This window comes from Polistes dominula, unplaced genomic scaffold, assembly GCF_049000335.1.
Source record: "Polistes dominula isolate Pdom_NZ unplaced genomic scaffold, Pdom_raw_medaka contig_31, whole genome shotgun sequence".
In the NCBI taxonomy this organism is placed as follows: Eukaryota; Metazoa; Arthropoda; class Insecta; order Hymenoptera; family Vespidae; genus Polistes; species Polistes dominula.
The window spans coordinates 3,350,321-3,374,963 of record NW_028300925.1 but is presented as its reverse complement, the minus strand read 5'-3'; the positions used below and the strand labels follow the sequence as shown (position 1 = coordinate 3,374,963).

The 24,643-nt window shown below is 35.8% G+C and overlaps 1 protein-coding gene and 2 long non-coding RNA genes across 28 annotated transcripts in view; 1 reads left to right on the top strand and 2 right to left on the bottom strand.

Annotated features, from left to right (window-relative positions):
• The window catches only part of LOC107073907 (lachesin), a 168,922-nt gene that overhangs the window by 27,306 nt on the left and 116,973 nt on the right, over positions 1 to 24,643 (bottom strand). The gene's annotated exons all lie outside the window — the stretch shown is intronic.
• Positions 541 to 3,916, bottom strand: LOC149032957 (uncharacterized). Its single transcript, XR_016176087.1, has 2 exons — positions 3,651 to 3,916; positions 541 to 1,670 (listed from the first exon to the last, which is right to left on the bottom strand). It is a non-coding gene; the product is annotated as an uncharacterized LOC149032957 (long non-coding RNA).
• Positions 15,960 to 19,242, top strand: LOC149032956 (uncharacterized). The gene is made up of 2 exons (XR_016176086.1): positions 15,960 to 18,039; positions 18,570 to 19,242. It is a non-coding gene; the product is annotated as an uncharacterized LOC149032956 (long non-coding RNA).

The window sequence follows — 24,643 nt, the reverse complement described above, 5'->3', positions numbered from 1 at the left end:
TGGGTTTTTAGAAGGAACGTTCTAAGGTTTTGCTAGCTTCAGGGTAAAAGAGAAAAAGAAAGAGGGTTAACGCACGGGATTTGGATTCGTCAACTCGATTCAAACTCTCTCTATTTCTTTTTCTTCATCTTTTCTTTTTGCTCTCTCTCTCTCTCTCTCTCTCTCTCTCGTCATCTTATTTTTTGGTACACCCTTCTTTTTTTCCCCACCCTCTCCTTCTTTTCCTCATAGCGCATTGTCTCGTATCAAACGCAAAAGTGCTTCGCGAAGATTCGCCGAAGCAGCGACTACTCTAACCCGCCCTTCGTCGTTCCTGATACCCCCATCTCTCACCCCATTCCACCCTCTCTTTCGTCTTTCCCTCTTCTCTTTTTTTTTGTGCGTACTATCCACCCATCTACTCTCTCTCTCTCTTTCTTTTTTCTTCTCATTTTTTTTTTATTTTCATCTCTTTTCGTTACGACTTCCTCTGCGAGCAACCTTTTGTTTAGCTCGCGGAATGCGAGGACCGGTGCATGGTTGGTTGACGCACGAAGTCTCTCTTCGTTTTTTCTTTCTTTTTTATTTTTTTTTTTTGAAAGAGATGAGAGAGAAGAGAAAGCATTGTTTCGGAGGATCGAAATTTCGATAGACATTTAACCGTCAGATTTTCTCCGAGAATGATGATATGCTTGAAAAACTCAGCGAGAATTTTTTGTCCTTCTACGTTATATTTTGCTTTATATATATATTAATACACACTCACTTCATTTTGTTTGTAGTGCAAATATGGTGCAACGGAAAGAACAAAATATATATAAAGAAAAAACCAAAAGAAACGTTTCATTTTTTCTCGAAAAAAAATGTATCACCAAAAATATTTTCCATTCGATTACGTTGGAAAGATATTTTTGGAAGAAAAGTTTTATGAAAAGATGATGATGATGACACTTTCTTAGAAATGATCGTCTCTCACAATAGATGTCTATAATGTTACTATAGAAATAGACAATGGGACCACGTGTGCATTGTGTATTGGTCCATCTGTTACAAATACTAACACATAACTTTCGCGTATATCTTCTGTTCGAATGTGTGCTTTATTACATTTGAAGAAGTAACAACACAACGGGGAGAAAAACGCGATCACGAAATATGTATTTTTCTCTCTCTCTCTCTCTCTCTCTCTCTCTCTCTCTGAGTGTCGATAAGATGAAAATAATAAAAAAAAAAAAAGAGAGTAACAGCTTTACTATTTTAAAACGAATGTTCGTAATCTTGATTTAGTGATACTACTACTCATTACAGTTAAGATTGTCGTCCCTCTTTTATTCAGGATTCAAACGAAATATTTTTATCGAGATCGTACGTTACTTTTATATTCTTTTTGAGTATATAGTCAATTGTTGACGACACAAGAGGAATAAAAAAAAGAGAGAGAAAGAGAGAGGGAGAGTACAAGAGAAAATAAAAATGAAAAAGAAAGAAAAGAAAGAAAGAAATAAAGAAAGAAAGAGAGCAGTCCTACGTGACTATATGAATGGCTTTGAGATGAAGAAAATCCACTCGTATTATCCCCGATATATTGCACTTCGGCTAAAGTTTCCCAGGGATAGAAAAGCTCGACGTCTCCAATTGTCTCCTCGTCTCTTGCGTCTCTGCGTTCATCCGTCTCGTCTGTCTTGTAAGCTCTTGATTGGCCCAGAAATAGAAAGAGAGAGAGAGGATATGAGAAAACTGGGTAAGGGAACACATCTTACGCGATCTAAGGTCTTAGAATCTAAAGAAATTACGGACATTCTGATTCTAAAGGGCATTCTGAATGGTGTGTGCAACTTTAGAAGATTTAGGGTGTGAGGTCGAGCTCTCATTTGGCAACCAATTACAATGCCACTGGCAATGGCGTTGAATCCACCGAAGGAAATACGCTTCGGTGTTAGTCTGCCGTGGGTGGTCGAGTTGCTTCAAGCAATAGTGCTGGTGGTGGTGGTGGTGGTAGTGGGTGGTAACTGGTCTGGTCTGGTGGCGCGTAGTTTGCGACAGCTTTGTACTTCACCTCTATACCCCTTCATCTCGCGCGCTCACCCTCATCACCCTCTCATACTCCTAGTATAGCAAACTTCTCTCCTTTCACTATGGTTATAGACCGTACCCTCTTCAAGAGTTTATGCTCGGGTTAATCGAATCGCGTCGGTCACATAATGGCTGTAATATGGGTACGTTTGCATGCGTAATTGAAGTACCATAAACTACCGTTTCAAATCATTTGTATGCTTTCCCCATCGACGGGGAATAACCGTTGAACAAATCTCATTCTTTCTTTCTTTCTTTCTTTGAGGTGAGCTTATTTGTTTGATTTATTCAATTGATAAGATGAAATATGATTCAATTGAAACTATTCGATTATCGTAATGAAGAAACACCATGCAAATGAAGTTATATTTATATTCTTCTGTTTTATTTTATTTCATTTTTTTTTTTTTTTTTTTTTACAATTGTCCTTTGAAAGATTCTTGTCGAGCGAGTTGGACGGACACGGACAAGTTATTCTTTAAATTCCTAGGACTTATAGTAGTCTCTCCTCTCTACCGTTTCTCTTCCTTAGCAACCAAGTCGAGCCAGAGAGAAAAGCCGTTTTAATTAAGAATAAATTAAACTTAAAAGATTTCACGCGGCACGAAGCGGTACGGCACGGCACGGCACGGCACGCTACGCGAGAATAGAAATATCCAAGGGATAAAAGGGCAAAGGAAAGAAAGAAAGAGAGAGAGAGAGAGAGAGTCCTTTTAGAGATTAAGTTAAATCGTGGAGGATCGGTATAATTAAATATCGCGTGCGTACGTATCAAGGAGTGGATTTTCGAAGCAATTCTTTCTCCTTTAGAATTTTCTTTTGCAATAAGGAACAAAGATATTAGAATAAAGAAGCAGTAGTGATTAGAAATATTATTAGATAGAAAAGAAAAATGTAATGAAAAAGCACAAACGATTTGAAATAAGAACTGACAAAGGAAGACAACAATATCGGTGCAAAAGCAAGTGTGTGTGTGTGTGTGTGTGTCTATCAACGAACACGTTACTAATTGTAAGTGTCGGATAGGATGTTGAGAAAAGAAGAAGATCAAGGTTGCTATCGTAGTCTCTTCGTAGTTGTCGTCTTTGTTGGTTGAACAAACCGTAGCACATGATTTGCCGCGGGTATTCTTCTTCTTCTTCTAAGATGAAGAAGAAGAAGAAGAAGGAGGCTGAAGCGCAAATATAACCGATTGTCTTTTGTTTCGACACTTTGTGTTCTTATACGTCTTCTAGCACTTGGCATCCATTTGTTCAACTCTCTCTCTCTCTCTATGTAGTAGTAACAGCTAGCTAGCTAGGTGTCCTTCCTTTAGCGGTGAAGATGGAAACGCCCCTTCCTTGCTACGATCTCCTGTTTCTCTCCGTGCCCAGGGATAAATGGGAACGAGAGATAAGAAAAAGAGAAAGGATCCCAAGGAGACACACCGAGAGAGAAAGATCCAGAACGGTCGAAGAAAAACTAGGCTACCACCACCACCACCACCATCACCATCACCACCACCACTACCATCACCAGCAGCAGCAACCGGTTACTCCGACGAATACTTTAACGGCTTACACGGATCAATTAATTAATGAAACCCAATTTATTCGTACCCTCGTCAACTGTACGCCTCGTTATTTTTCGTTATTCGATTAATGGCTGACGCTCGAAGTAACGTGGCAGTAGCAGAAGCAGCACCAGCACCAGCACCAACATCAGCTTCGTTCTCGTTCCACTGGAATATCCAACGGAATTATCGTTTCACGAATTTTAATTAATTAGTCGATCGATTTTCATCCACCGAGAGGAGAAGAGATAATGATCCTCTCCCGAAAAAGAAAACAAAACAAACAAAAAATACGCTAGGGGGGGGGGACGATTCTTTTGTCATGCGTGTGCCGTTAATCTTTTAGTTTGTTTTTTTTTCTTTTTTTTTTTTGTTATAATAGTTTACACGCGCATCCCCGAATCCTCATCGAGAATTTAATTAGAGGCACGTACTTCTTCGTGTTGGTACATTATTGCGATTTTAACGAAAGTACTCAGAAATCGATAATCCGAAAGTTCATTTTATTATCGGTTTCCATAATATTCGAATCATTTGATAATTATTCAAAAAAGTACTCTCATTGGAAAATCGATTTTTGAAACTAAATTGGATTATTTACAAGGAATGGATAAAGTATTTTCATTGTAAAGATCGATGCTGCGAATCGGCCGAGTGTGAGCAATCCTAAAACCAAGACGATTCTTTCTATCCCCCCCGCCGCCCCCCCGCTCTAACCACCCACCCACCCACACATACATAGAGATCGGTGAAATGTTGCACGCAAACTCCATTCTCTGGAGTCATGGGCATGAAAGGCAAACGGACGTGCCAAGGATTTACACCAGAATTTTTATCCGAACGAATGCTAGAAAACTAATACGTACTGGGTACGATTTATAGTAAGAACCTTTACTATACTTTTAGCGAAAACGTAAAAACATGAAAGGAAGAAAGAAAGTAATAGTACAGTTGAGACAAGGATAACAAATCTTTTTTAACATCTCGCGTAAAGTTTCATTCTTCTAACATTTCACGTTTCTTCTTTCTCTCTCTCTCTCTCTCTCTCTCTCTCTATATTTTTTTTGTTTTTTCAATTTTTCTTTTTTTCTATAATATTTCGTCCGTACTAGCTGTCTCACCAATGCCGTTTCAATGAGACGACTATCGGTAGTATAAAAAAAAAAAAAGAAAAAAAAATCGACACAAAAAAAGTCGACACATTTTTACTCCACCATAGTTTTCTATTTATTCTTGTTTTCTGCTTCGAACAGACCTTCTCGGTTGGTCCGTCGGCGTCCATTAATCATCGGAAAACTTGCCGATATACTACTTTTTGGTCAAGGATATATTTTATGTCGCAATAATGTACGAGGCATCACCGTTACTCCCGTCGATTTATCGCACTAACCTTTTCCGTAAAACCTTCTACTACAGAGAAAGTAGTTAAGGTGATCACAAAAAAATAAATAAATAAAAATACAAATAATAAAAAAGAAGTTGTGTAGGAATATTTTTAAATCTATCATTTTCTCTCTCTCTCTCTCTCTTTTTATTTTTTTTTCTTCTTTCTCTCTCGCTTTTTGCAGTATACAGTGAAAGATAGTGAGTGAGTGAGTGAGTGTGTGTGTGTGTGTGTGAGAGAGAGAGAGAGAGGGGTAGATGGTTACAAGCTCGTCGAGTTTCGAGCACGTAGGTGCTATAGATTTTGTCATTGAAATGCACCACGCGATGCAGGTAGACCAAGAGAGAGAGAGAGAGAGAGAGAGAGTGTGAGAGAGAGGGGGGAGAAAAAGAGAGAAATATATAGGAAATGAAAGTATCAAGCTATATTGTTCGATAGACTGCGTTAAATCGTTGCGCGCCATGGAGAATATCAGTTTCGCACGAGGATAAACGGGGAAATAATTTGCCCTCGAAATGCATCGAATCAAAAGCCTCTAAATTCGGGTACCAGGCGCGCGTACTGGCTGGCTATCGGAATTCGATCGGGCATACATTAAAATGATCGATTGGAAATCGTTCCCTCGATAAAAGCTGTCTATTTTTGTTTTATTTTTATTTTCTTTTTATTTTTTCTCACTCTTTTTTTCCCTTTCCCCCGCTATTTCATTTTCGCTCATGTGTCATACGTTTTTATTATTAAGATACGAGTTTGTAAAAAAAAAAAAAAAAAAATACGAATTAGTGTAAATTAGTATAATAACGTTGTGATGCAAATCATTATTCTAACGATTTGTTATTTTTTTTGTGTGGCAAATGGCAAAAAGTAATAAATGAGATGGAATGGGGTGGTTCATGGTACGTTTTACTTTAAGAAGAAGATCATAAAGTATCATCGAACCATTTTTGTCGAGTATCAAGAAAAAAAGAAAAAAAAAAAAAATAAGGAAAGAGAAAGGAATTCACGAATCGTTTTCGATTTCATGCCAAAAGGGAGAAAGAAGAAATCCCTCTTTTATTTTACTACGAATATTATTCTAATGGATTTGGTAAACCTTAAGAGAGAAAAAATGTGGAAAAGAAAGAAGAAAAAAAGTCGATAGGTGGATGGGGGGTGTTGGGTAGATAGGGGTAAGGGGGGGAAGGTAAGGTACCTACGTTTCTCGACGTGGATGGCACGGCATTCGCCCTTTTGAAGGATCAAGTCGAAAGCTCATTGCGATATAACGTTGGCGCAGGGTCCCTGTAAATTCTCCCCTACGTAGTGAATTCCAGACGAGGCTCACATTTTGAGGGCGGTGGTGGGACGAAGGGCGGAAGGGAGATAGGGGGCTAAGGGTAACGGTCTTTGAATAGCTCTCATAGTTTCCGTTTCTCCGTGAATTTAAATGTCCGATCGTCTTTATCGAAAGAGAAAGGAAAATAATAGAAGGAGGAAAAAAGACAAAAATAAGTGAGTGAGAAAAAGAAAAAGAAAAAGAATAGGAGGAGAAGGAGAAAGAGAAGAAGGAGGAGGAGGAGGAGGAGGAGAGTATCTCTGGTCTTCTAAAAGTAGTAGAAAACGTCCGACTCTAGTGTCCTCTCTCGAAAATTGCTTTCTCCATTCTATAACTTCATTGGATAACTTTATAACGATTGCAGGTGTCCCGCGGAATTCAATGTTACTCTCGATCACTTTGTACGAGTAGAAGAACTTTATGAACGTCCTGGATGAGAAGATTCGAGTAAACGAACCACCACCACTACCACCAACCACTACCATCGACCTTCTTCTTCTTCTTCTTCTTCTTATTCTTATTATTCTTCTATTCGACTTTTGCACGAGTTTTCTCTTTACGATTATACTCCCAACAAGAGAGAAAGAGAGAGAGAGAGAGGGAGAGAAAAAGAGGAAGATACTTTAATATCCATCTTTATTCTATTATATTCGATAAGAAATTAAAGAAAAAAATTGATAGAGCCAACTTTTTTTTCTAACTACGTTAATGCGTTGAAAATTCATATATAAAGGGAAATAAACAAAAAAAAGAAAATATAACGTGTTCGTGTATTTGAGTACGTGTGAGTGGTGGGAGTGGTGTGCGATTTTGCATAAATGAGAAGTACACACGTATCAAGGTAATATCTGGTTAGTACACAACTCTTGCCGTTATCGGCTGGCCTCGAGGGCGTATTCAAACTTTGAAACTTCGCAGCACCGGTTTACGCAACTTCGTTCACCCACCATCATCATCACCACCACTATCACCAACCAACCAACCAACTACCTTACTTACAATCTCTCTCTCTCTCTCTCTCTCTCTTTCTCTCTTTTCTGCTCATTTCTTTTTTTCTTTCTCTTCTACATACAAATAATACTATCTCGATCTTCTCTCTCACGAATACTTTCATTTCCTTCTAGCGTGGATATATTTTTTCTTTTTTTCTCTTTTTTTTTGTACCAGAGAGAATAAAACGTTCTCTTTTAACAATTTTATAACTCTGCACCGTCGTTTATCAAAAGGTTTATTAATAATCCATGGAATGCTTTTCGACGAAATGCCACATAGTCTACTATTTCAAAATTTGTCTAAATGGAACGCACGCGAGGGGCTTTTTTTTCATTTTTATTTTTTAAGTTGAAATAGGAAGGACAAATCTTCAAAAGTGGAGAAATATTCGTGTATTTTTAAAAATGTAGAAAAGATAGAGAATAAAAGTGCGGGTTGGTTTTGAAAAAAAAAAAAAAGAGAAAAAAAAACGATCAAATCGTTCGATGAATATAAAATGGAAATGATTTGTTAGAATTGTAATAACGTTTCGTTTTATTTGCCCAAAATTCAATTGTCCTTTTATTATTTTTTTTCTTTATTTCTTGAACTATATTAGTGCATGTGAGTGTGTTGTGTGTGTGCTTGTGTGTGTGTGTGTGTGCAGAGAATGCGGTCTAGTTATGTTTGTATTCGCTTTCCACACAGATATGTCAACTTAGGCATTGATCGGCTAATCAATAATATACGGGTTGAGAGAGAGAGAGAGAGAGAGAGAGAGAGAGAGAGAGAGACAGTTTGAAAGGTATACAAATACAAAACAATGTTCATAAATGAAATAGTAACAGTAATTTGTGTATATTTTACATGGGAGGTGGTGTGAGTACAATTCGTAAGCGAATTGTTTGCATTGATTCAATTGCAATGCGTATCTATCGTGTCCATCATATATTAAAACATTATAAGTTTAAATTAGCATCCCCCTCTTCCTCCCTTTTCAATGTATTTCATCAATTCTATTGAATATACCAACAAGTAACAACCCTATATATATATTGTTGGATTATTTTATTTGCAAATGTGAGAGATCTTGTTTTTAAAAAACATCAGTACTCTCATTCTCTCAGATATTTTTGACGATAATATTTCTCTGAAATGAATTTTCTCTCTCTCTCTCTCTTTTACATCGTTCTATCGCCGAGTACGTCAAGTTACATCGTTAAATTCTGAAGAACACTTTACGAAGACGAGACTTTTCCCGAACATTGGCTTGAACTAGTTCACGTAGGTAGAACATATATATATATCGCTTTAGAAGATAATTAAATGTGACGCTTCTTATGAAAAGTCGATGTAAACGAAGCTTACACATTAACATACAGTTTGATATACCGTATAATTAAAATGTGTGTTCTTCTTTACTCACTTTTAATAACATTTGTTGGTTTAACCATAACCAGTGGTGATGGTGGTGGTAGAGTCTTTATAGCATGATAAAATAACGCTCTCTTTCTAACGTGGATATAAATTACAGCCAATGTTTTCACTAGAAAACTGTGAATAACGCGATACGTGAAGCCAACGTGAAAAGTAATCCTCGGGGTGGGTTCACATTCGCCGTCTATCTACTACATATAGAATGTTAAAAATAATCTATTCGACGATGGTTAAACGCTTCTCTTATCCTTGTCAGCTAATATGAATAAGGAATCACTTTCCTATCTTCCTCTCTCACTCTCTCTCTCTCTCTCTCTCTTTCTACAATTTTATGAACGTGTTATAAATTTAAAACGTCGTCATGGCTTTTACAAAGACGACGACGACAAAGCGACGATCCGTCTTTTCGTTTTAACGCGTGAATTAAAAGTCTTACTATTGCTACTACAAATCATGTGGTTTATGCGTAAGCGTAATCTCGTTTATTTTTTTCTTTCTTTTTTTTGTTGTTGTTGTTTTTTTTTTTTAATACGATTTATTCACACACTCGATTACGTTCTTTCAACTTGATATTCTTAAGTTAAATTTCTTGTTATTTTTCCAGAATGTTAGCGACGTTGAAGAAAGGAGGTTGAATATGTAGAGTAGGGAGAGAATGTGAGAGAGAGAGAGAGTTTTGTCCGATCAAACAAAAGGAAAAAAAAGATAAACGAAAAAAAGGGTAGAGGTTGAGAAAAAAGCGGACAGAGATGGATAGGTGGATATACGTTATCGGGATTTGGTCGTAGAAAAGCTTGCTCGTGGAAATTGTGAAATTTAATAAGGTACCAACCCACTACTACTACTACTACTACTACTACTACTACTACTAGTACAAAACCTAGGGTAAATAAATGTGTGGGTAAATATATGTAAATACATGTGTGGGGAATATGTTTGCCCGAGGGATACAACATACAGAGAGTTGGTTCGATGACTAGGTAAAGAGAAAGAGAGTGAGTGTGTAAGTGAAAGAGAGAGAGAGAGAGAGAGAGAGAGAGAGAGAGAGAAGAGAGATAGAGGAAGAGGGTAAAGCAAAAGTGGCGAGCAGGGAAAACAGTGATAGAGTCAGAATTAGAGTCAGGCATTGGAACTAATTTGGGACCGGTCGTATTGTTCCAGTCCACGTCACGCCATCGTATACACTGACTTTAACTACTTTCTCCGCTATGGTACCAAGCTGCTCTCCTAACAACTTTCGTCGATGTAAATAACACCACTAAATGTCTTCCATTCCTATAGCTTTTACGGAGCGTAAATATTTTAATGAAGTTATGGTAAAAGAAGAAGGATTCTTTTGAACATTGCATCATATTTTTTGTTGTTGTAATTTCATTCATCGATATTTCAAACGTTCTCATTTGTAAGTGTTACGCGTTTCTTTTTTGGTGAACAAAAATTCGTTTAATACCATGTAAAATAACAGATATTGCAACAAGTATTATTTCTCTTCGTATTATCAAAGAGTCGTTAGTTTTACCTTTTTTGTTTGAACAGAAAATAAAATCGTTAACGTCTGGTAAGCTTCTCTATGTGTTTTGTAGGAAAATCTACATGCCGTTGTAGTATTGCATTGTACCGTGAATAGGAGGTACTCCTCCTCTTCTTGTCTCGATGAGGCTTCACATGGCTTTACGGTTAGTATTATAGAATAGGCTGCAAATATTGGCTTGTCTTCTACTTGTTTGTCTAACTGTAATCGTTGAAATATACGGTTGCAATGATATCAACGAGACAGAAGACAATCTTCGTTTCTGACCATACACATACATACACACATATACATTCCCCTTGGCCTATTCTACGTGAGTTTTCTCTTCTATCTTGAAATTCCGAGGTTATGAAACACAGACCCCTCCAGTATAATGGAATTCCTCATATATGGTGTTGGTACATGAAGAAGTCTTGTACGTGATTAAATAAAGAAGAACTATTAATTAAGTCAAACGATATGAAAAAGAATCATTTACGCAATTTAAATGTTATATTAAAAGTTAAGTAATGTTAAATGAGAAAAATATAAAATTGAAATTTGTCTTGGTCATTTGTTCAATTTCCTTTTTAATTTCCTATTCGTTAGTAAGAACGACGCGCGATTTCTTCTTTCGTAAGAGAAGAAATACATTTTCTTATGTACTTTGATACGTAATGCGAGTTATTGCCTCTTTCCTTCGTTACTTTTATCGCAATACGGTTTCTTGATGTAGTAAAAGTCCTCTTTACCAGTAAATTCGTATCAAAGATATGCTCTCGAGAAGAACACAAGAAGAAGACCTTTTTTTATTCATGACACGATAGATAGGTAGATATATGATGGAATATATACGCTAAACTATACAAAAAGCTCGATATTTTTTTCCTCATATAAATACGTATACATACATTTTATATAGATCTATCCAGAAATTGTCTTGTATACATCTACCAGTGTATGTGTATGTATATTATTATTTTCGCATCCCTAATACAACAATTTATCTTGATCTTTTTCACCGTTTATTTTGTTTTTGTTTATCCTTACTTGCGCAATTCGCATTTTCTCCTATTTATAATTATCGCGGAAAGTTGAAAAACAATTTCGATTAATTTAATTGAGTATAGGCAGGAAGAGAGCCGAATGAGTAAGTGAGTGAGTGAGTGAGTGAGTGAGTGAGTGAGTGAGTAAGTGCAACGTAATGTGTAACGATGCTAATTGGCACGTGGTTTAAACCCACACGCAATTAATTTGGAATTCTATCTGAAACGGAAGAATCGTTAGATGTAGCAAAATGGTAGAACTAGAATCGAGAGAATGGCGGGAAGCGTATATCCTTTTGCGGTCTTCTTAATTAACACCATCGGATAATCAAATTGCTAATAATAAAAACCGACAGTATAAATTGGAAATTCGAATAACCGAAGGATAGATAGGTGCTGCTGGATTTGCCATAGAATGCATAGCTCGTAGTTCATTACGAATGTTATATTTTTCTTTTTAGATATTTTATTTTTTCATTTCGTTTCGTTTCGTTTCGTTTCGTTTCGTTTCGTTTCGTTTCGTTCTTTTTAATGCAAAGAAAGGATCTCGGGGTATTTTTTTGTTGCCGAGGCAAAGCAACTATACTACTACTCGTTTTGCAGTAAAAACTGAATCTTTTTTTTTGTTCTTGTTCTTTTTGTTATTTTTATATATCAGCGTTCGAAAACAAAGGGAGAGTTTTATTGTCGTAGAGAGTGCAGCATGCCAACGGCGCGGCGCGGCGCGGCGCGCGCGGCGCGCGAATGAAACGAAAAGAAAAATATTTCTACCGGTCGAACGAATATTTGTGTCCACTGGACAGAATTTTTACTGAGTAAATCATTTTACTTTTCCGGTGATTTCATTTTGCAATTTTACTTTTGAATAAAAAACAAAAAAAAACAAAAAGAAGAAAATTAAACAAGAGAATAGAAATAGGTGTCTCTTTAATTTCAAAACTCACACCTAATCACATTGCGTGATTCTTATTTGAGCCTATTCGAGGTTCCCTTTTTTTCTCTCTCTCTTTTTTTCTAACCGGAACAAAACTGTAATAACGTTCACACACGAAAGTAATGATCCCCACATAATTGCCTTTTGGTAATGGCCCGCGCCCTGGAGCAATAATAAAAACTCTCTCATGAAAATCCATTATCCGACAAAATTAGCTGCTGCTGCTACTGCTACTGCTACTGCTACTGCTACTGCTACTGCTACTGGGTGCATCGCTATAAGCGGGTTAACGAAGTTAATAAAAATTCTAGAATAATGCGTTTAGTATTGGACTATATAAATTTTTTTGTCTATAGGACAGGAATATTTTCGTCTTTCGAACTCGAAAAAGGAAACTACTCCTCTCATACGTTTTTGTTTATTGGCTATTCCTATCATTGTGATAGGTGTGTGAGGAATGTGTTTAGAAGAAGAAGGAAAACAATATATATATATCACGAAGGATATTCTCAAGAGTCAAAAAAAAAAAAAATAAATAAATAAATATATATCTTAAGTTGGGTAAATTTCGACATGGGTTATGGTATAAATTTGAACATTATTCTTGAGACTTCTCGTTCAAAATGGAAACTGACTTTTAGTCTCTCGTGAGAATCGCATTTCTTTTCTTTTCTTTTTTTTTTCTTCTTTCTCTTTTGTGTGTTGGATTTCTTCTGATATCTAGCAAGGTATAGAAGAGTCATTCGTCGTTATTCGTATTTTACTACATCGATATCGATTGATCGCAAAACACAGTCGTAGGGGGAATAATATTTCTTTCTCGGACGATAACACACACACACACATACACGAGCAAGAAGAAGGAGGAGGAGGAGGAGGTTTTTACGCTCGATAAGAGCCGATGAACGAATATACATGAATGTACAGATGAAAGATTTGGAAATGTCCGTATACTTTCGAGTGGTTCGTACTATTCCTGAACCGTTCTTACTTATTTTACGTATGCTACGAAATTCGTTGAAAATGGTTGGTTGGTTGGTTGGTGGGTGGATGGATGGATGGGTGGGTGGTTTCCACGCATTATGAAAGAAATATCAAATGGAGTGGAAAACATAGGCAACTGCTGTCCTCTTATATTTCTCTTTTCTCTTTTTCCCTTTTCAACCTTCTCTCTTCTTGATCTCCTTTTCTCATACATACACATCCACACACACACACACACACACATATACTCATTCCTTCGACAATTCCATTGTAACGCTGGACGTAAAGTTTCGCCCGCAGCTGTTAGTTCGACAGGTTGAGTTACAGTCACTCCATCAAGTTAGGAGCTGAGAGAAGGTAGGTAGGAAGGAAGGAAGGAAGGAAGAATGGAAGTGAAAGAGGAAGAGTCTCTTCCTGTACCGTAAATGGAAGTCGAAGTTCGAGAGAGTGAGAGAAAGAGAGAAAGAGTAGAAGGAGTTGGTGGAATTGGTGGCTTTTACCTCGAACTCGCGAAAAATGCGAATGAAATCCGAGCAGCGTCTACTACGACGACCACAAAAATGTGAACACCTTCTTTTCTACGAGTAAAAAAAAAGCTCCCACAGACTCCAGACACAGACCATGGTGGCCACAAGGATTGCTTTGAAACTTTGATAAAAAACTGTTGCCACTTCGGGGAGTCATTTTATTGATATAATAATATAATTGTCACATTAATAACTTTAATATTTGTAAAAAAAAAAAAAAAAAAAAATAAAAAATATACACCAAACGAGAAAAGATTGAATCGATCATATGACATATTTACCTGTACATTAAATTCATCATATTCTATAGTAAATATAACTGTTTAATTATAGTATTGCTTGGATACGATACGAAATATCAAACTCGAATGTGTGTGTGTGTGTGTGTGTGTGCGATGCTTGATTTTCATCCTTTCGTTGTCGTAAAGTAAACACCGTTGATCGCGTTTTCAATATCAAACTAGTAAAGGAATACGAGCGTGTACCCCATTCATAGGCGTTAAGCCGAGCGCGAAACGTTCCTACCTAGTGCGGGATGCGGTCACGCGGTTGCGCGATCGTTCCGCATACGGAACGCGTTTCTACCGTCGTTAAACGCTTCGCTTGATACGTGCTCGTTAACAGACACCCCTTTTACATATATACATGGACACGTAGCATCGAAGTATGTGTATATTTATATCTGTATGCGTATCACAAACATACACACAGAGAAATAAAAGAGAGAGAGAGAGGGAAAGGGAGAGGGAGAGGGAGAGGGGGAAGGTGTGTTGGGTAGAGCAAAAGTCCGTTTTAATCCATATAACATGCACTCTCAGCACGAGCTCGCTCGGTATTAACATAAGCTAAGCTAAGCGTGATAGTGCGCCACGAGTGGTGGCGGCCGCACGAGAGCCCACCTTTGCCACCTACGCAAGGATATTACTATCTAACACGTCAGCCGGAAAATACGAGGAAAGAATGAAACGGGTCACGTAAAGCCACCACTACTACTACTATTACTAGTCACACAATCATCCAACCACCCTTGTCGTTGTCGTTGTCGTTGTCGTACACTTTGCTGAGTTATTTCTATTTTAACAGTCTAACCTTTTTTCTACTATCATGGATGGAAAGAATAAGTTAGAGTGAGTGTTAGAAAAATGAGAAAACTATTATCTAACGAGACGTTTTGAAATTATTCGAGATACGATGATAATTACGACGAATTACGAATTTCTTTTTAATTTTTATTTTTTTATTTTTTTTTTATCGTTGGATAGCAGAGAAGATTTTATCTGAAAAATTTAATGAGGTTTGAAACAACGGATGAGTTGGTGGCCCACTCATAGAAAACGACGGATAGATGCATTGTTATTAAAAAAAAAAAAAAAAAAATGATGTACACGGTTTTATCATAGAAGAGAAGTAGGTAAATTTATTTTGATGAAATCATAAATTACTACGAAGTTTGTCGGACGTTTGTAATTTATGAACTTGTCCTCAAAACGTAAGTGTGCTTTCCATTTTCTTATTAATTCTATTGCATAAATATAATTTTTGTAGATGAAAGAGAATAGAAAGAGATTCAGACACACACACACGTGTTATCGTATTTCACGGAGTATTCATTAAAGGTTGGAGATAAATGTTTTTTCTCAAAAACGTTTTTATTCTTTATCGTTGAAAGAATAGTAGTAGTATCTCGTACTTTAATGCAACGTTATAAATCCTATATTATATATATATATATATATATATATATATATATTATGTGTGATGATTATTCAAGCATTCTTTATTTTATATTGATATCTATCGATAATCTATGATACAAAAGCAACATGCTCGTTAAAGATCGAAGATATATAACGATGAGATGAGTTCGATGAATTTCACGTAGTATTTATTGACGCGAATACGATATTAAATCATGAAATAATACGAAGAGTAATTAGCGAGCAAATAGCGCAGCAAAGGAAAAAATATATATGTATATATATATATATATATATATATATATATATATATAAAAGAATAAAATATAGGATTATTATTATTATTATATCGATTCTCGACGTATTAAAAAAAAAGAAAAAAGAATGAAAGAAAGAACAAAATTAAATGATCAGCAAAAGGTAAGAGAAAATAATCGAGATTTTCTTTATTTTTATTCTTTTTTTTTCTCTTTCTCTCGATAAAATATTGCTACGTTGAAATTCATACTTAAAGTATATATATATATATATAGTTGGATAGCGTGAAAATCGGTTAAAATCGTTACATATTCATATCGGAGGAATCTTCGTTGAGTGTTGGCTGCTCATTTTCGTTGTCGCCGCGATTGGCTTTAAATAATTTATTTCAATTTTAGATACGTTCTTTTATCACAATGCTCGGCGTTAAGCGAGAAAGGAATAAGTAACGAGTTCTTCCAAACTTTCTTACGGAGTTACTTCGTCCTTTGCTAAGGAGAAAGTGGACTAATGCCAATACCTACTTCCTAATTGGAATAATGTCTCTCTCTCCTTTTCCTTTTCCTTTTCCTTTCCTTTAGTCGTACACCATCGTAGGGTCTTTTCCTTCCAAACGTTAGTAGCAGCAGCAGCACCAGAAGCAGCACCAACATTAACGGCAGCACCAAGAAACGCCTTCTCGGCGTAATATCTCGGGGAAGGTTCACGGAGTTGTAATTTATTTCTTGCATTCATTTCAAATTTTAATTTTCATTTGCCGCACCAAGCACCCCCACTTGTAATTACTCATTGACCCAGGTTGCCGAGTAAGAGAGTGACACTGATGAAAAGAGAAGTAAGCTAGAAAGAGAGAGAGAGAGAGAGAGAGAGATAGAACATTCGACTCAACTTTCGACGCTTTTTCGCTTTTGATTCGACGAGAGTTACCCGGTGATTAAGCCTTCGTCGACGGTTTCTGTTCTCTATTGTATATATATATACACGTGCATAAGAGGTAGGAAAGGAAAGATAATGTGCAGACGAGAAACGAGGAAAGTTTCGGTTCAACGTGCTAGCAGGGCTCAGTTCGTAATTGAAGTAAGAGTAGAGAGAAAGTTGTACGAGGCGTTAGACCAAACTGGCATTTTGTCTTTTGCATCGTTCATCGAACGAGCGAACGAACGAACGAATGAACGAACGAACGAACGAATGAACTAACGTGCGAGAAAGAGGAAAAACTGTTTTTCTTTTTTTTTTCTATTTTTTTTCCTACCAAGGGTGCGTTTCGAAATATAAACTCTTGGTTCGTGACGAAAAATGACTTAAGGGGAAGGAGAGAGAGAGAGAGAGAGAGAGAGAGAGAGAGAGAGAGAGAGAGAGAGAGAGGGTTAAAAAGTTCCGACATCCAAAGCAGCTTTTGGTTGTCCCGCAGACTCCATTAAAAACTAAGTGTCGTGACCTCTCACAGTGTGTGTGTGTGTAAAAAGAGAGTTTTTCGTCGAATTCCATTGGGAGAGAGAGAGAGAGAGAGAGAGAGAAGGACAGGGACTTTCTCTCTCTCTCTCTCTCTCTTCTGTCACGAACTAACTCGTGCGGTGTTGTCTTTTTTATCAACTTAAATTTTTCACGAAGCGAGAGTATAATTTCGTGCCGCTAACACGGAAAAATTTGTTTCCACACTCGAGTAAATTTTGATGGTACGTGTTATATATCTATATATATATAAAAATCTCGTGTCACAGTTTTCGTTCCCATACTCCTCCGAAACGGCTTAACCGATTTTGATGAAATTTTTTGTGCTTATCCGGTATCTATGAGAATCGGCCAACATCTATTTTTCATCTCCCTAAATGTTAGGGGTAGTCCACCCCTAAACTTTTTTTTCATTTTTTAGACAAAATTTTTAATTTCTATTTTTTTATGATACAACATACAAAAATACATACAATCCTTAATTTTCACCCTTCTACGATCAACCCTTATTTTTTAATAGCCATTTTAGTAATTTAATCATTTTTCCTCTCCGGTCGATAACTGATCAATCGTCATTTATTTAGTTATTATTATCCCCGCCAGATGTTTATAGGTGTCACTTCTGACCCAGTAAACAGCACGGAGTAGAACGAAGCCGGTTTCCTTTTTTTTTTACTCCCTACACAGTTGTCGGCCATCATTATTGTTTATGCATCAAGTGTAGTAGTAACGTTGACAATTATTATTTTGCTATCTCAGTGTAACTCTTATATTAACTTTTAATCATTCCTATTTTATCAATAATAATTAAATTATCAATTTTGAGTGTATTTTGCACGATTAGTTAATCAAGTGATTTTATAACCTCAAAAGTACTCAACACGTGACACGAGCTTCCAATAACAACGGATTTTGTGTTGTAAGTATACTTTTTTTTATTTATGTTGTTGATCTTATAAAAATGTAATTTTAATTTAATTTTATTAAATTATCAATTTTGAGTGTATTTTGCACGATTAGTTAATCAAGTGATTACGTGACACGAGCTTCCAATAACAACGGATTTTGTGTTGTAAGTATACTTTTTTTTATTTATGTTGTTGATCTTATAAAAATGTAATTTTAATTTAATTTTATTAAAAAAATGTAATTGAACAATTAAGATTTTCATAGTTTCCAAAAAATCAATCATTATGAATCTTTATTTTGAAATGTCAATGGAAATATTGGTTGTATGAAAAAATTATAAGAGACAATGTTTTCATAAAATTTAATTTTTTACTTTTGTTTGAAAAATTTTTCCATAAAACTTATATTTTTGTTATAATTTCATAAATTAAAACTAATCATTTCAAAACTGCGGCAAAAATCCTGGCCCTAATTATACTTTTAACATTTTTCATCATTAAATAATTTCATTAATTCTATTTATGTATGTTTTGCTCGAAGGATTACTATGCGTATCGGTTGATGATTAGACGCGGTCAGGACAAAATCATTCTACGATTTCGTGAACTTTGCCAACAATTCATAGTAGACATGTACGTGAAGATAGGGAGCGAATGACTATGATACTTACGATTTAATCAACAGAAACTGCGTGCGGAAGAATACAATCACTTGCGTGGGACTATTGTAAACAACGCCGAAACCGCAGAAATTGGTAATTCAGTCATTCTACCATAATCGTACATAGGCAGTCCACGTTACATGCAAGAATATAAAAAGGAAGCTATGACTTTCGTGCTAAAATACGAACGGAAAAACATCGTACAATCCATAAAACTTACAGATTTATAATGTTTCTTTTAGTGTTATTATGATTAGTGATTATCATATTATTGCGATATGTAAATATATAATAGATTAATTGATGTTATTAAATACAATGAATTAAAGAAATGGATGTTTGGTGTTTTGAAATTATGCTAGGTGCTAAGTTGGAAAAAAACGAATGTAATAAAACAAATTTCAATAAGATAAGATAAGCAGTTTCAGAATTATTAATAGACAAATAAATTGTGACACTGATTTTTATATATAGACTTTTATTTAGTAATTAATATATAGAATAAAAAATTATATAATGAATTTTATTAATTAATAAATTATCTTTTTTTTATCAGTTTTACGTTCTTTCATTTAACGATTTTTAAATCGATCTGATTTTGAAAAAGTTTTCACCTCAAAAAAAGCCACAGCAACGCGTGGCCGGGGCACCCTAGTATATATATAGATAGATATAGATATATAGATATATATATATTTTTTTAATCGTTCTCTCTCTTTCTCTTTTCACGTTATCAAAAGTTTATTTTCAATCGGTGAATTTCTCTATGGGAAAACGTAGCACCGAACAAATATACACGTTTCCTGTTTGAAAATTCGTTTTCAACGAGTAGTCACGTGGTCTAGTGCACGATAGTATTCGCGTATAGATATATTTGGGCAAGTTTATACGACGAGATATTGTATAATTCGACATAGTATTTGAAAAGATAAAAAACAAAAAAAAAACAACAAAATAATATATGACAGGGGGGAAAAAGAGAGAGAGAGAGAGAGAGAGAGAGAGAGATAGAGAGAGAGAAAGTTTATCAAATAAAAGGAAAAGTATTCGTGTTGATTTTGTATATGAAGTAAATCGTTGCTCGTAAAATCGTTTTAATATCGTGTTCCGCTTTGACGAAACACACCGACGAAAATGTCGTCGTTAGTGGTCGATCGTTTCCCCTTACGAAGGGAAGGGTAGGGAAGGGTAGGGAAGGGGAGTGGGCAGGAGGATAATCAACACTTCCGTGGATTCACGTGCAATTTGAACAATTTGCAAATAGTAGCCCCCGCGCCAGTAAACGCGGGTCCTGGTAGAGCTCCGAAAATTTATGACCCAACGTGGATATTTCATTATAGGTTTTCATGCTCGTGACGTGTATGTGTATTCGAACTAATGTATGTTTTCCGCGCGTGTTACATGCCTGCTGGCGTCCACTGGGCACATGGACTACTACTACTACTTTTTCCTTTTCATCCTCCTCCTTCTCCTCCTCCTCCTCGTCCTTTTACCCTCCGGCTTTTCGAAGCGCGCCCGGCTTTTCCACGTCGAGCGACTTGAACTCATGGCACGTACGCGTGATAAATGCAATAACATATAAACTGTGGTGAGAATTAGAGCCCCAAGGCGATTTATATCGGAAGGTTTTCATTCTCGCGAGACTACTACCTACCTACCTACCTACCTACCTACCTACCTACCTACCGGTTTGTTCGGCTTGTGGCTTAGTAAAATCCAACTAGTATTGCCACCGTAGTCTTACCCATCACCACTCTTCCATCCAATCCTAACACACAGAAGCATCGCGAAACTTTTTCGCAAGTATCGCAAGCCATCGATTTATTGCTTTCTTAAAGAGAAAAACGTAGGGAGGGGAGGGGGGGGGCTGTGGGAGAAAAAAGAAACGGAAATAAAGAGAGAAAGAAAAACGTAGAGAAAAAGAAGAAGTAGAATAAGTAGAAAGAGACGAGACGAGACGAAACGAGTGGTTTAAAGAAGCGTGGAAAGGAAAAGAGGTGGTGGGGGGGGGGGAATAAAAAAAATACTGAAAGCAAAAGAGTGGTGGAAAAAGAAAAAATAAAAAAATAGGAAAAAAAGGGGATAAAGCGAACTTTGATAAATTGCTTTCTGTTATACTAAGCTCAACAGAATTCGGTAGACCGAAAAGGATATCTCTCGTTCGCAAAAGTGTTGCGAAAACTAGATCGTGATAACGGAAATGTTCGATGTTTACGCGAACGGTGAACCATGTTTCCGCGTTTTTGTCTTTCATCGACTAACTCTCTCTCTCTCTTCCCCCTTTCTCGTATTTTACATAATTCTCTCGTTTCGTTTTATGACGAACGGACGAACGTTTTATCGGAAAACGATACGTCGTCGTACTACCCCACCTCTCTTCTATTGCCTGCTGCTAGTAGAACCGATCGAAATTGTCCTCATTATTCTGCGAAATTTCCATTCGCGTAAAGTCCCATCCCTCTACCCCCCCCCCCACACACACACACCCCACCCCACCCCTTAACCCCTCTTTCCATTCCCGTGCCCTTCATTGTGTGTATCTATTGACTACAAACGTGTCTCTGTCTATTTAAAACGTGTCGAAATAAAATTTCGAATAATGTTATTCGTTCGTTGCTTGTCGAATTACATTTGAGAAAATTTTGCAATATTTTTGCAGAAAATAAGATGACGATGAAAAAGTTTTATTTATTTATTTATTTTTTTTTAAGAAGAAGAAGATACATAAAAGCAGCCAAACAGAGAAAGAGAGAGAGAGAGAGAGAGAGAGAGAAGAGAGTGAAGTCTCATCCGAGCGGAACACAACAATTTGCCCGTTTCACCCATCCCTGTACTCTCCTCCTCCTCCTCCTCCTCCTCACCTTTTCTTTCTTTCCTTCCAATGCTACAAATGGATTCTTCAACGAAAATTGACAGAAAATAGACGTGGAACTGAGACAGAGGAAAATCTTTCATTGCGATTGAATTTGTAGAGAAAGAAAGAGAGAGAGAGAGAGAGAGAGAGAGAGAGAGAGAGAGAAAGAGTCATAAAAAACTATACTTTTTTTCTCAACGCGTAAAGAAAATAAAAATAAAAATATACGAATGAATAGTTTTGACCAATCGTGATAATTTTACTTTTTTTTTTTATTTCGAACAATCAGCATGACGTTTATAATGTTTTTTGTTTTTATTTTAATTTTTTTTATACAGTTTGCATTGAATCATTTTGTTGAAGATTAATTGTTCGGGATTAAATTTTGTACAAAATGATATAAAGAGAAATTAAATTTCGATAATCTGCAATAAATTGATCAAGTTAATTGTACTTGTATTAATGAATATATTCAGAACAATACATTACCTATATAATAATATTCTTGAAAAATGTATTCATTTTCAATAACCAATTTGATATTTTTCCTTTATCATTCATTGATTGCAAGTGTAGATAAAGTTGACGTTACAATCGATAAAATTCTATCGATGAATGCGAAAAAGAGAGATACAGAGAGAGAGAGAGAATAAAAAAAAATGTATTTTATTCGTCAAGAACGATCCTAAAATATTTCCTGATAAAATTCATTTTCTATATAGGAATTCTTTTACAAAAAAAAAAAAAAAAAAAAAAAAAAAAATAAAAAATAAAAAAGGTAGGAAAAATATCGACAAGAGGGTGTGTAGAGTATATGGGAAACGAAAATACGATGAGACGTATTTTGTTCGTGTCAAAAATATCGATCGTTATTCTTTTTTTCTCTTTATTTTATTTTATTTTATTTTTTATACAATGCTTAGAAAAATCAACATTTTCTTCTCGAGAATGTACAAAGAAAAATATGTTTCATCTTTCAAGTATTATTTGCCGTTGCTTTGGATATAAGTTAACCCCCTTTCTTTTCTTTTTCCTTTACTGAATGCTTACTAACGTATCACTTTTCTTTCTCTCTATTTTTATTTCTAGCCCGAAGATACGAATGCGTTGTTGTTATTCGTTTCGTTCGCCATTAATACGGGCAGTGCATATGGAAGGAGTCAGTCATAAAACGAGAAGTTTCTCTCTCTCTCTCTCTCTTCTCTCTCTTGGAAAATATACATTATATTTCCTTGTAAAAATATTCTTTTACGAGGATATTCGTATAATTATGATGCAACAATATAAACTTTCGCGTAACATGTTTATATATATATATATATATATATATATATATATATATATATATATATATATATATATATATATAATACATTTTCTGTACGATCCTCTTTTACATTGATGCGATGTATTATATACATTTACCGTTGGGTTCAACTCAGTCGTTCATTTTTAGTTAGAAAAGAATCGTTAGTATTTTGAAGAATTAATTGATAGCTTTGTTAAAATGTACATTTTCAAAATTATCTTTCCCTTCAAGCAAAATATCGATCATTTAACATTTGTAAAAGAAATTTGTATCGTACATGCAGGTAATGTACGTATGACGTATGTAATTGAGAGAGTACGTTTCTGTATCAATAATATCATTGCTAATGATACTAATATGTTTATGTTTCTTTGAAAAGATGAACGATGACCGAGTAGTAGGGGAAGCATGGGGAATAACGCCATAGAGATGTTACAGATAGAGGAAACAAACCATAGGCGGTTATGTGTAAGTGAAAATGTCTCTGCATGAATATAGCAGCAAAAAACGAAAGGTTGATGTTGTCTTACTCTAACTCATGGGATACACAAAAGACTCGCAAGTTAGAGAGAGACAACAGATCAAGCTCCCATGTTTTATCTCTTTTTATTTCGCCGACAGGTTTTATGCTAGTTTGTTTGTTCTATGTTTAATATCTCTATGAATAGCGCTCACCTCTGTAACTTTGTCAAAATGGAACATAGCAACACGCCGCGTCGCGTGAAGCACGGGTGGGGGGGGGTAGGGCGGGGTCCTCTAACAGGTAGCGACGCGTACGGGAAGTCAGCTCGCGGCCGGTGACCGTGAAGTGTGTTTCTCCGTTTACGGCCGCGCTGATCTAATTTTCGATAAACATAAAACATAAGTTCCTTCCAAACAACATTTACAATGGTGACGAGACTGGTATCACCACGATGACAGACCCAGGAAATGTGCTCGCCGAAAAAGGACAAAAAAGAGTCGGATCTGTTACAAGTGACGAACGAATGAGGAAGCAATAAACCCCATTACCCCTTACCCTGAACAGCATTACCCAAAGTCAGGGACAATGGCGCTCAAGCCTGTTTTTTTTTTTTTTTTATAATGATTTTCTAATACTTATAAGTCAAAGATAAATACGTTTGGTGTTAAAATGTTGATTACTGAATAGTTAAAGAAGTTGTTATTTTTTTTTTGAAATTTTGAAGTACCATTATTATTTTGAAAAATACAGCGTAGTTTCCTTAAGTGAACGTCATTTTCCCTCCCTACCCTATGTATCGGAATAAACAGCATTGGTTTGTAAATTATGTTTACTATGAAAATGATTGGAATGAAGAAGTTTACAGAAAATAGAATGATGATGATGATTACACAAGTTATCTTTATGTAAAACTAATATTGTGAAAATGTTAACCATGCGTGTACATATTGCATACATTTATAGATATTTAAAAGACCCTTTTCAAAATATCCCATCATTTTCTAGTATTCTTTTCTCTTTCAATTTGATCTTACCCCATATTATTCGTTTTTATTGTATTAAAAAAACATCTTGTACGTACGTCTCGTTCTGTTTTCTTTCTTTCTATGTTTTCATTCTATGCGAAATATTTTACTACGAGCTTTTTTCCCCCATTATCCTATAGCAGAATGATTTTATTTCCGATCGATTACGATTCACTGTATATATATACATACACACACAAACATAGACACACACACAAATGGAGGAAGATGCATATTTCAAAAGCTCGGAGATAGACCATCCCTCGCTAATTAGATTAATGTTCCCAACGAGGGAAGAGTAA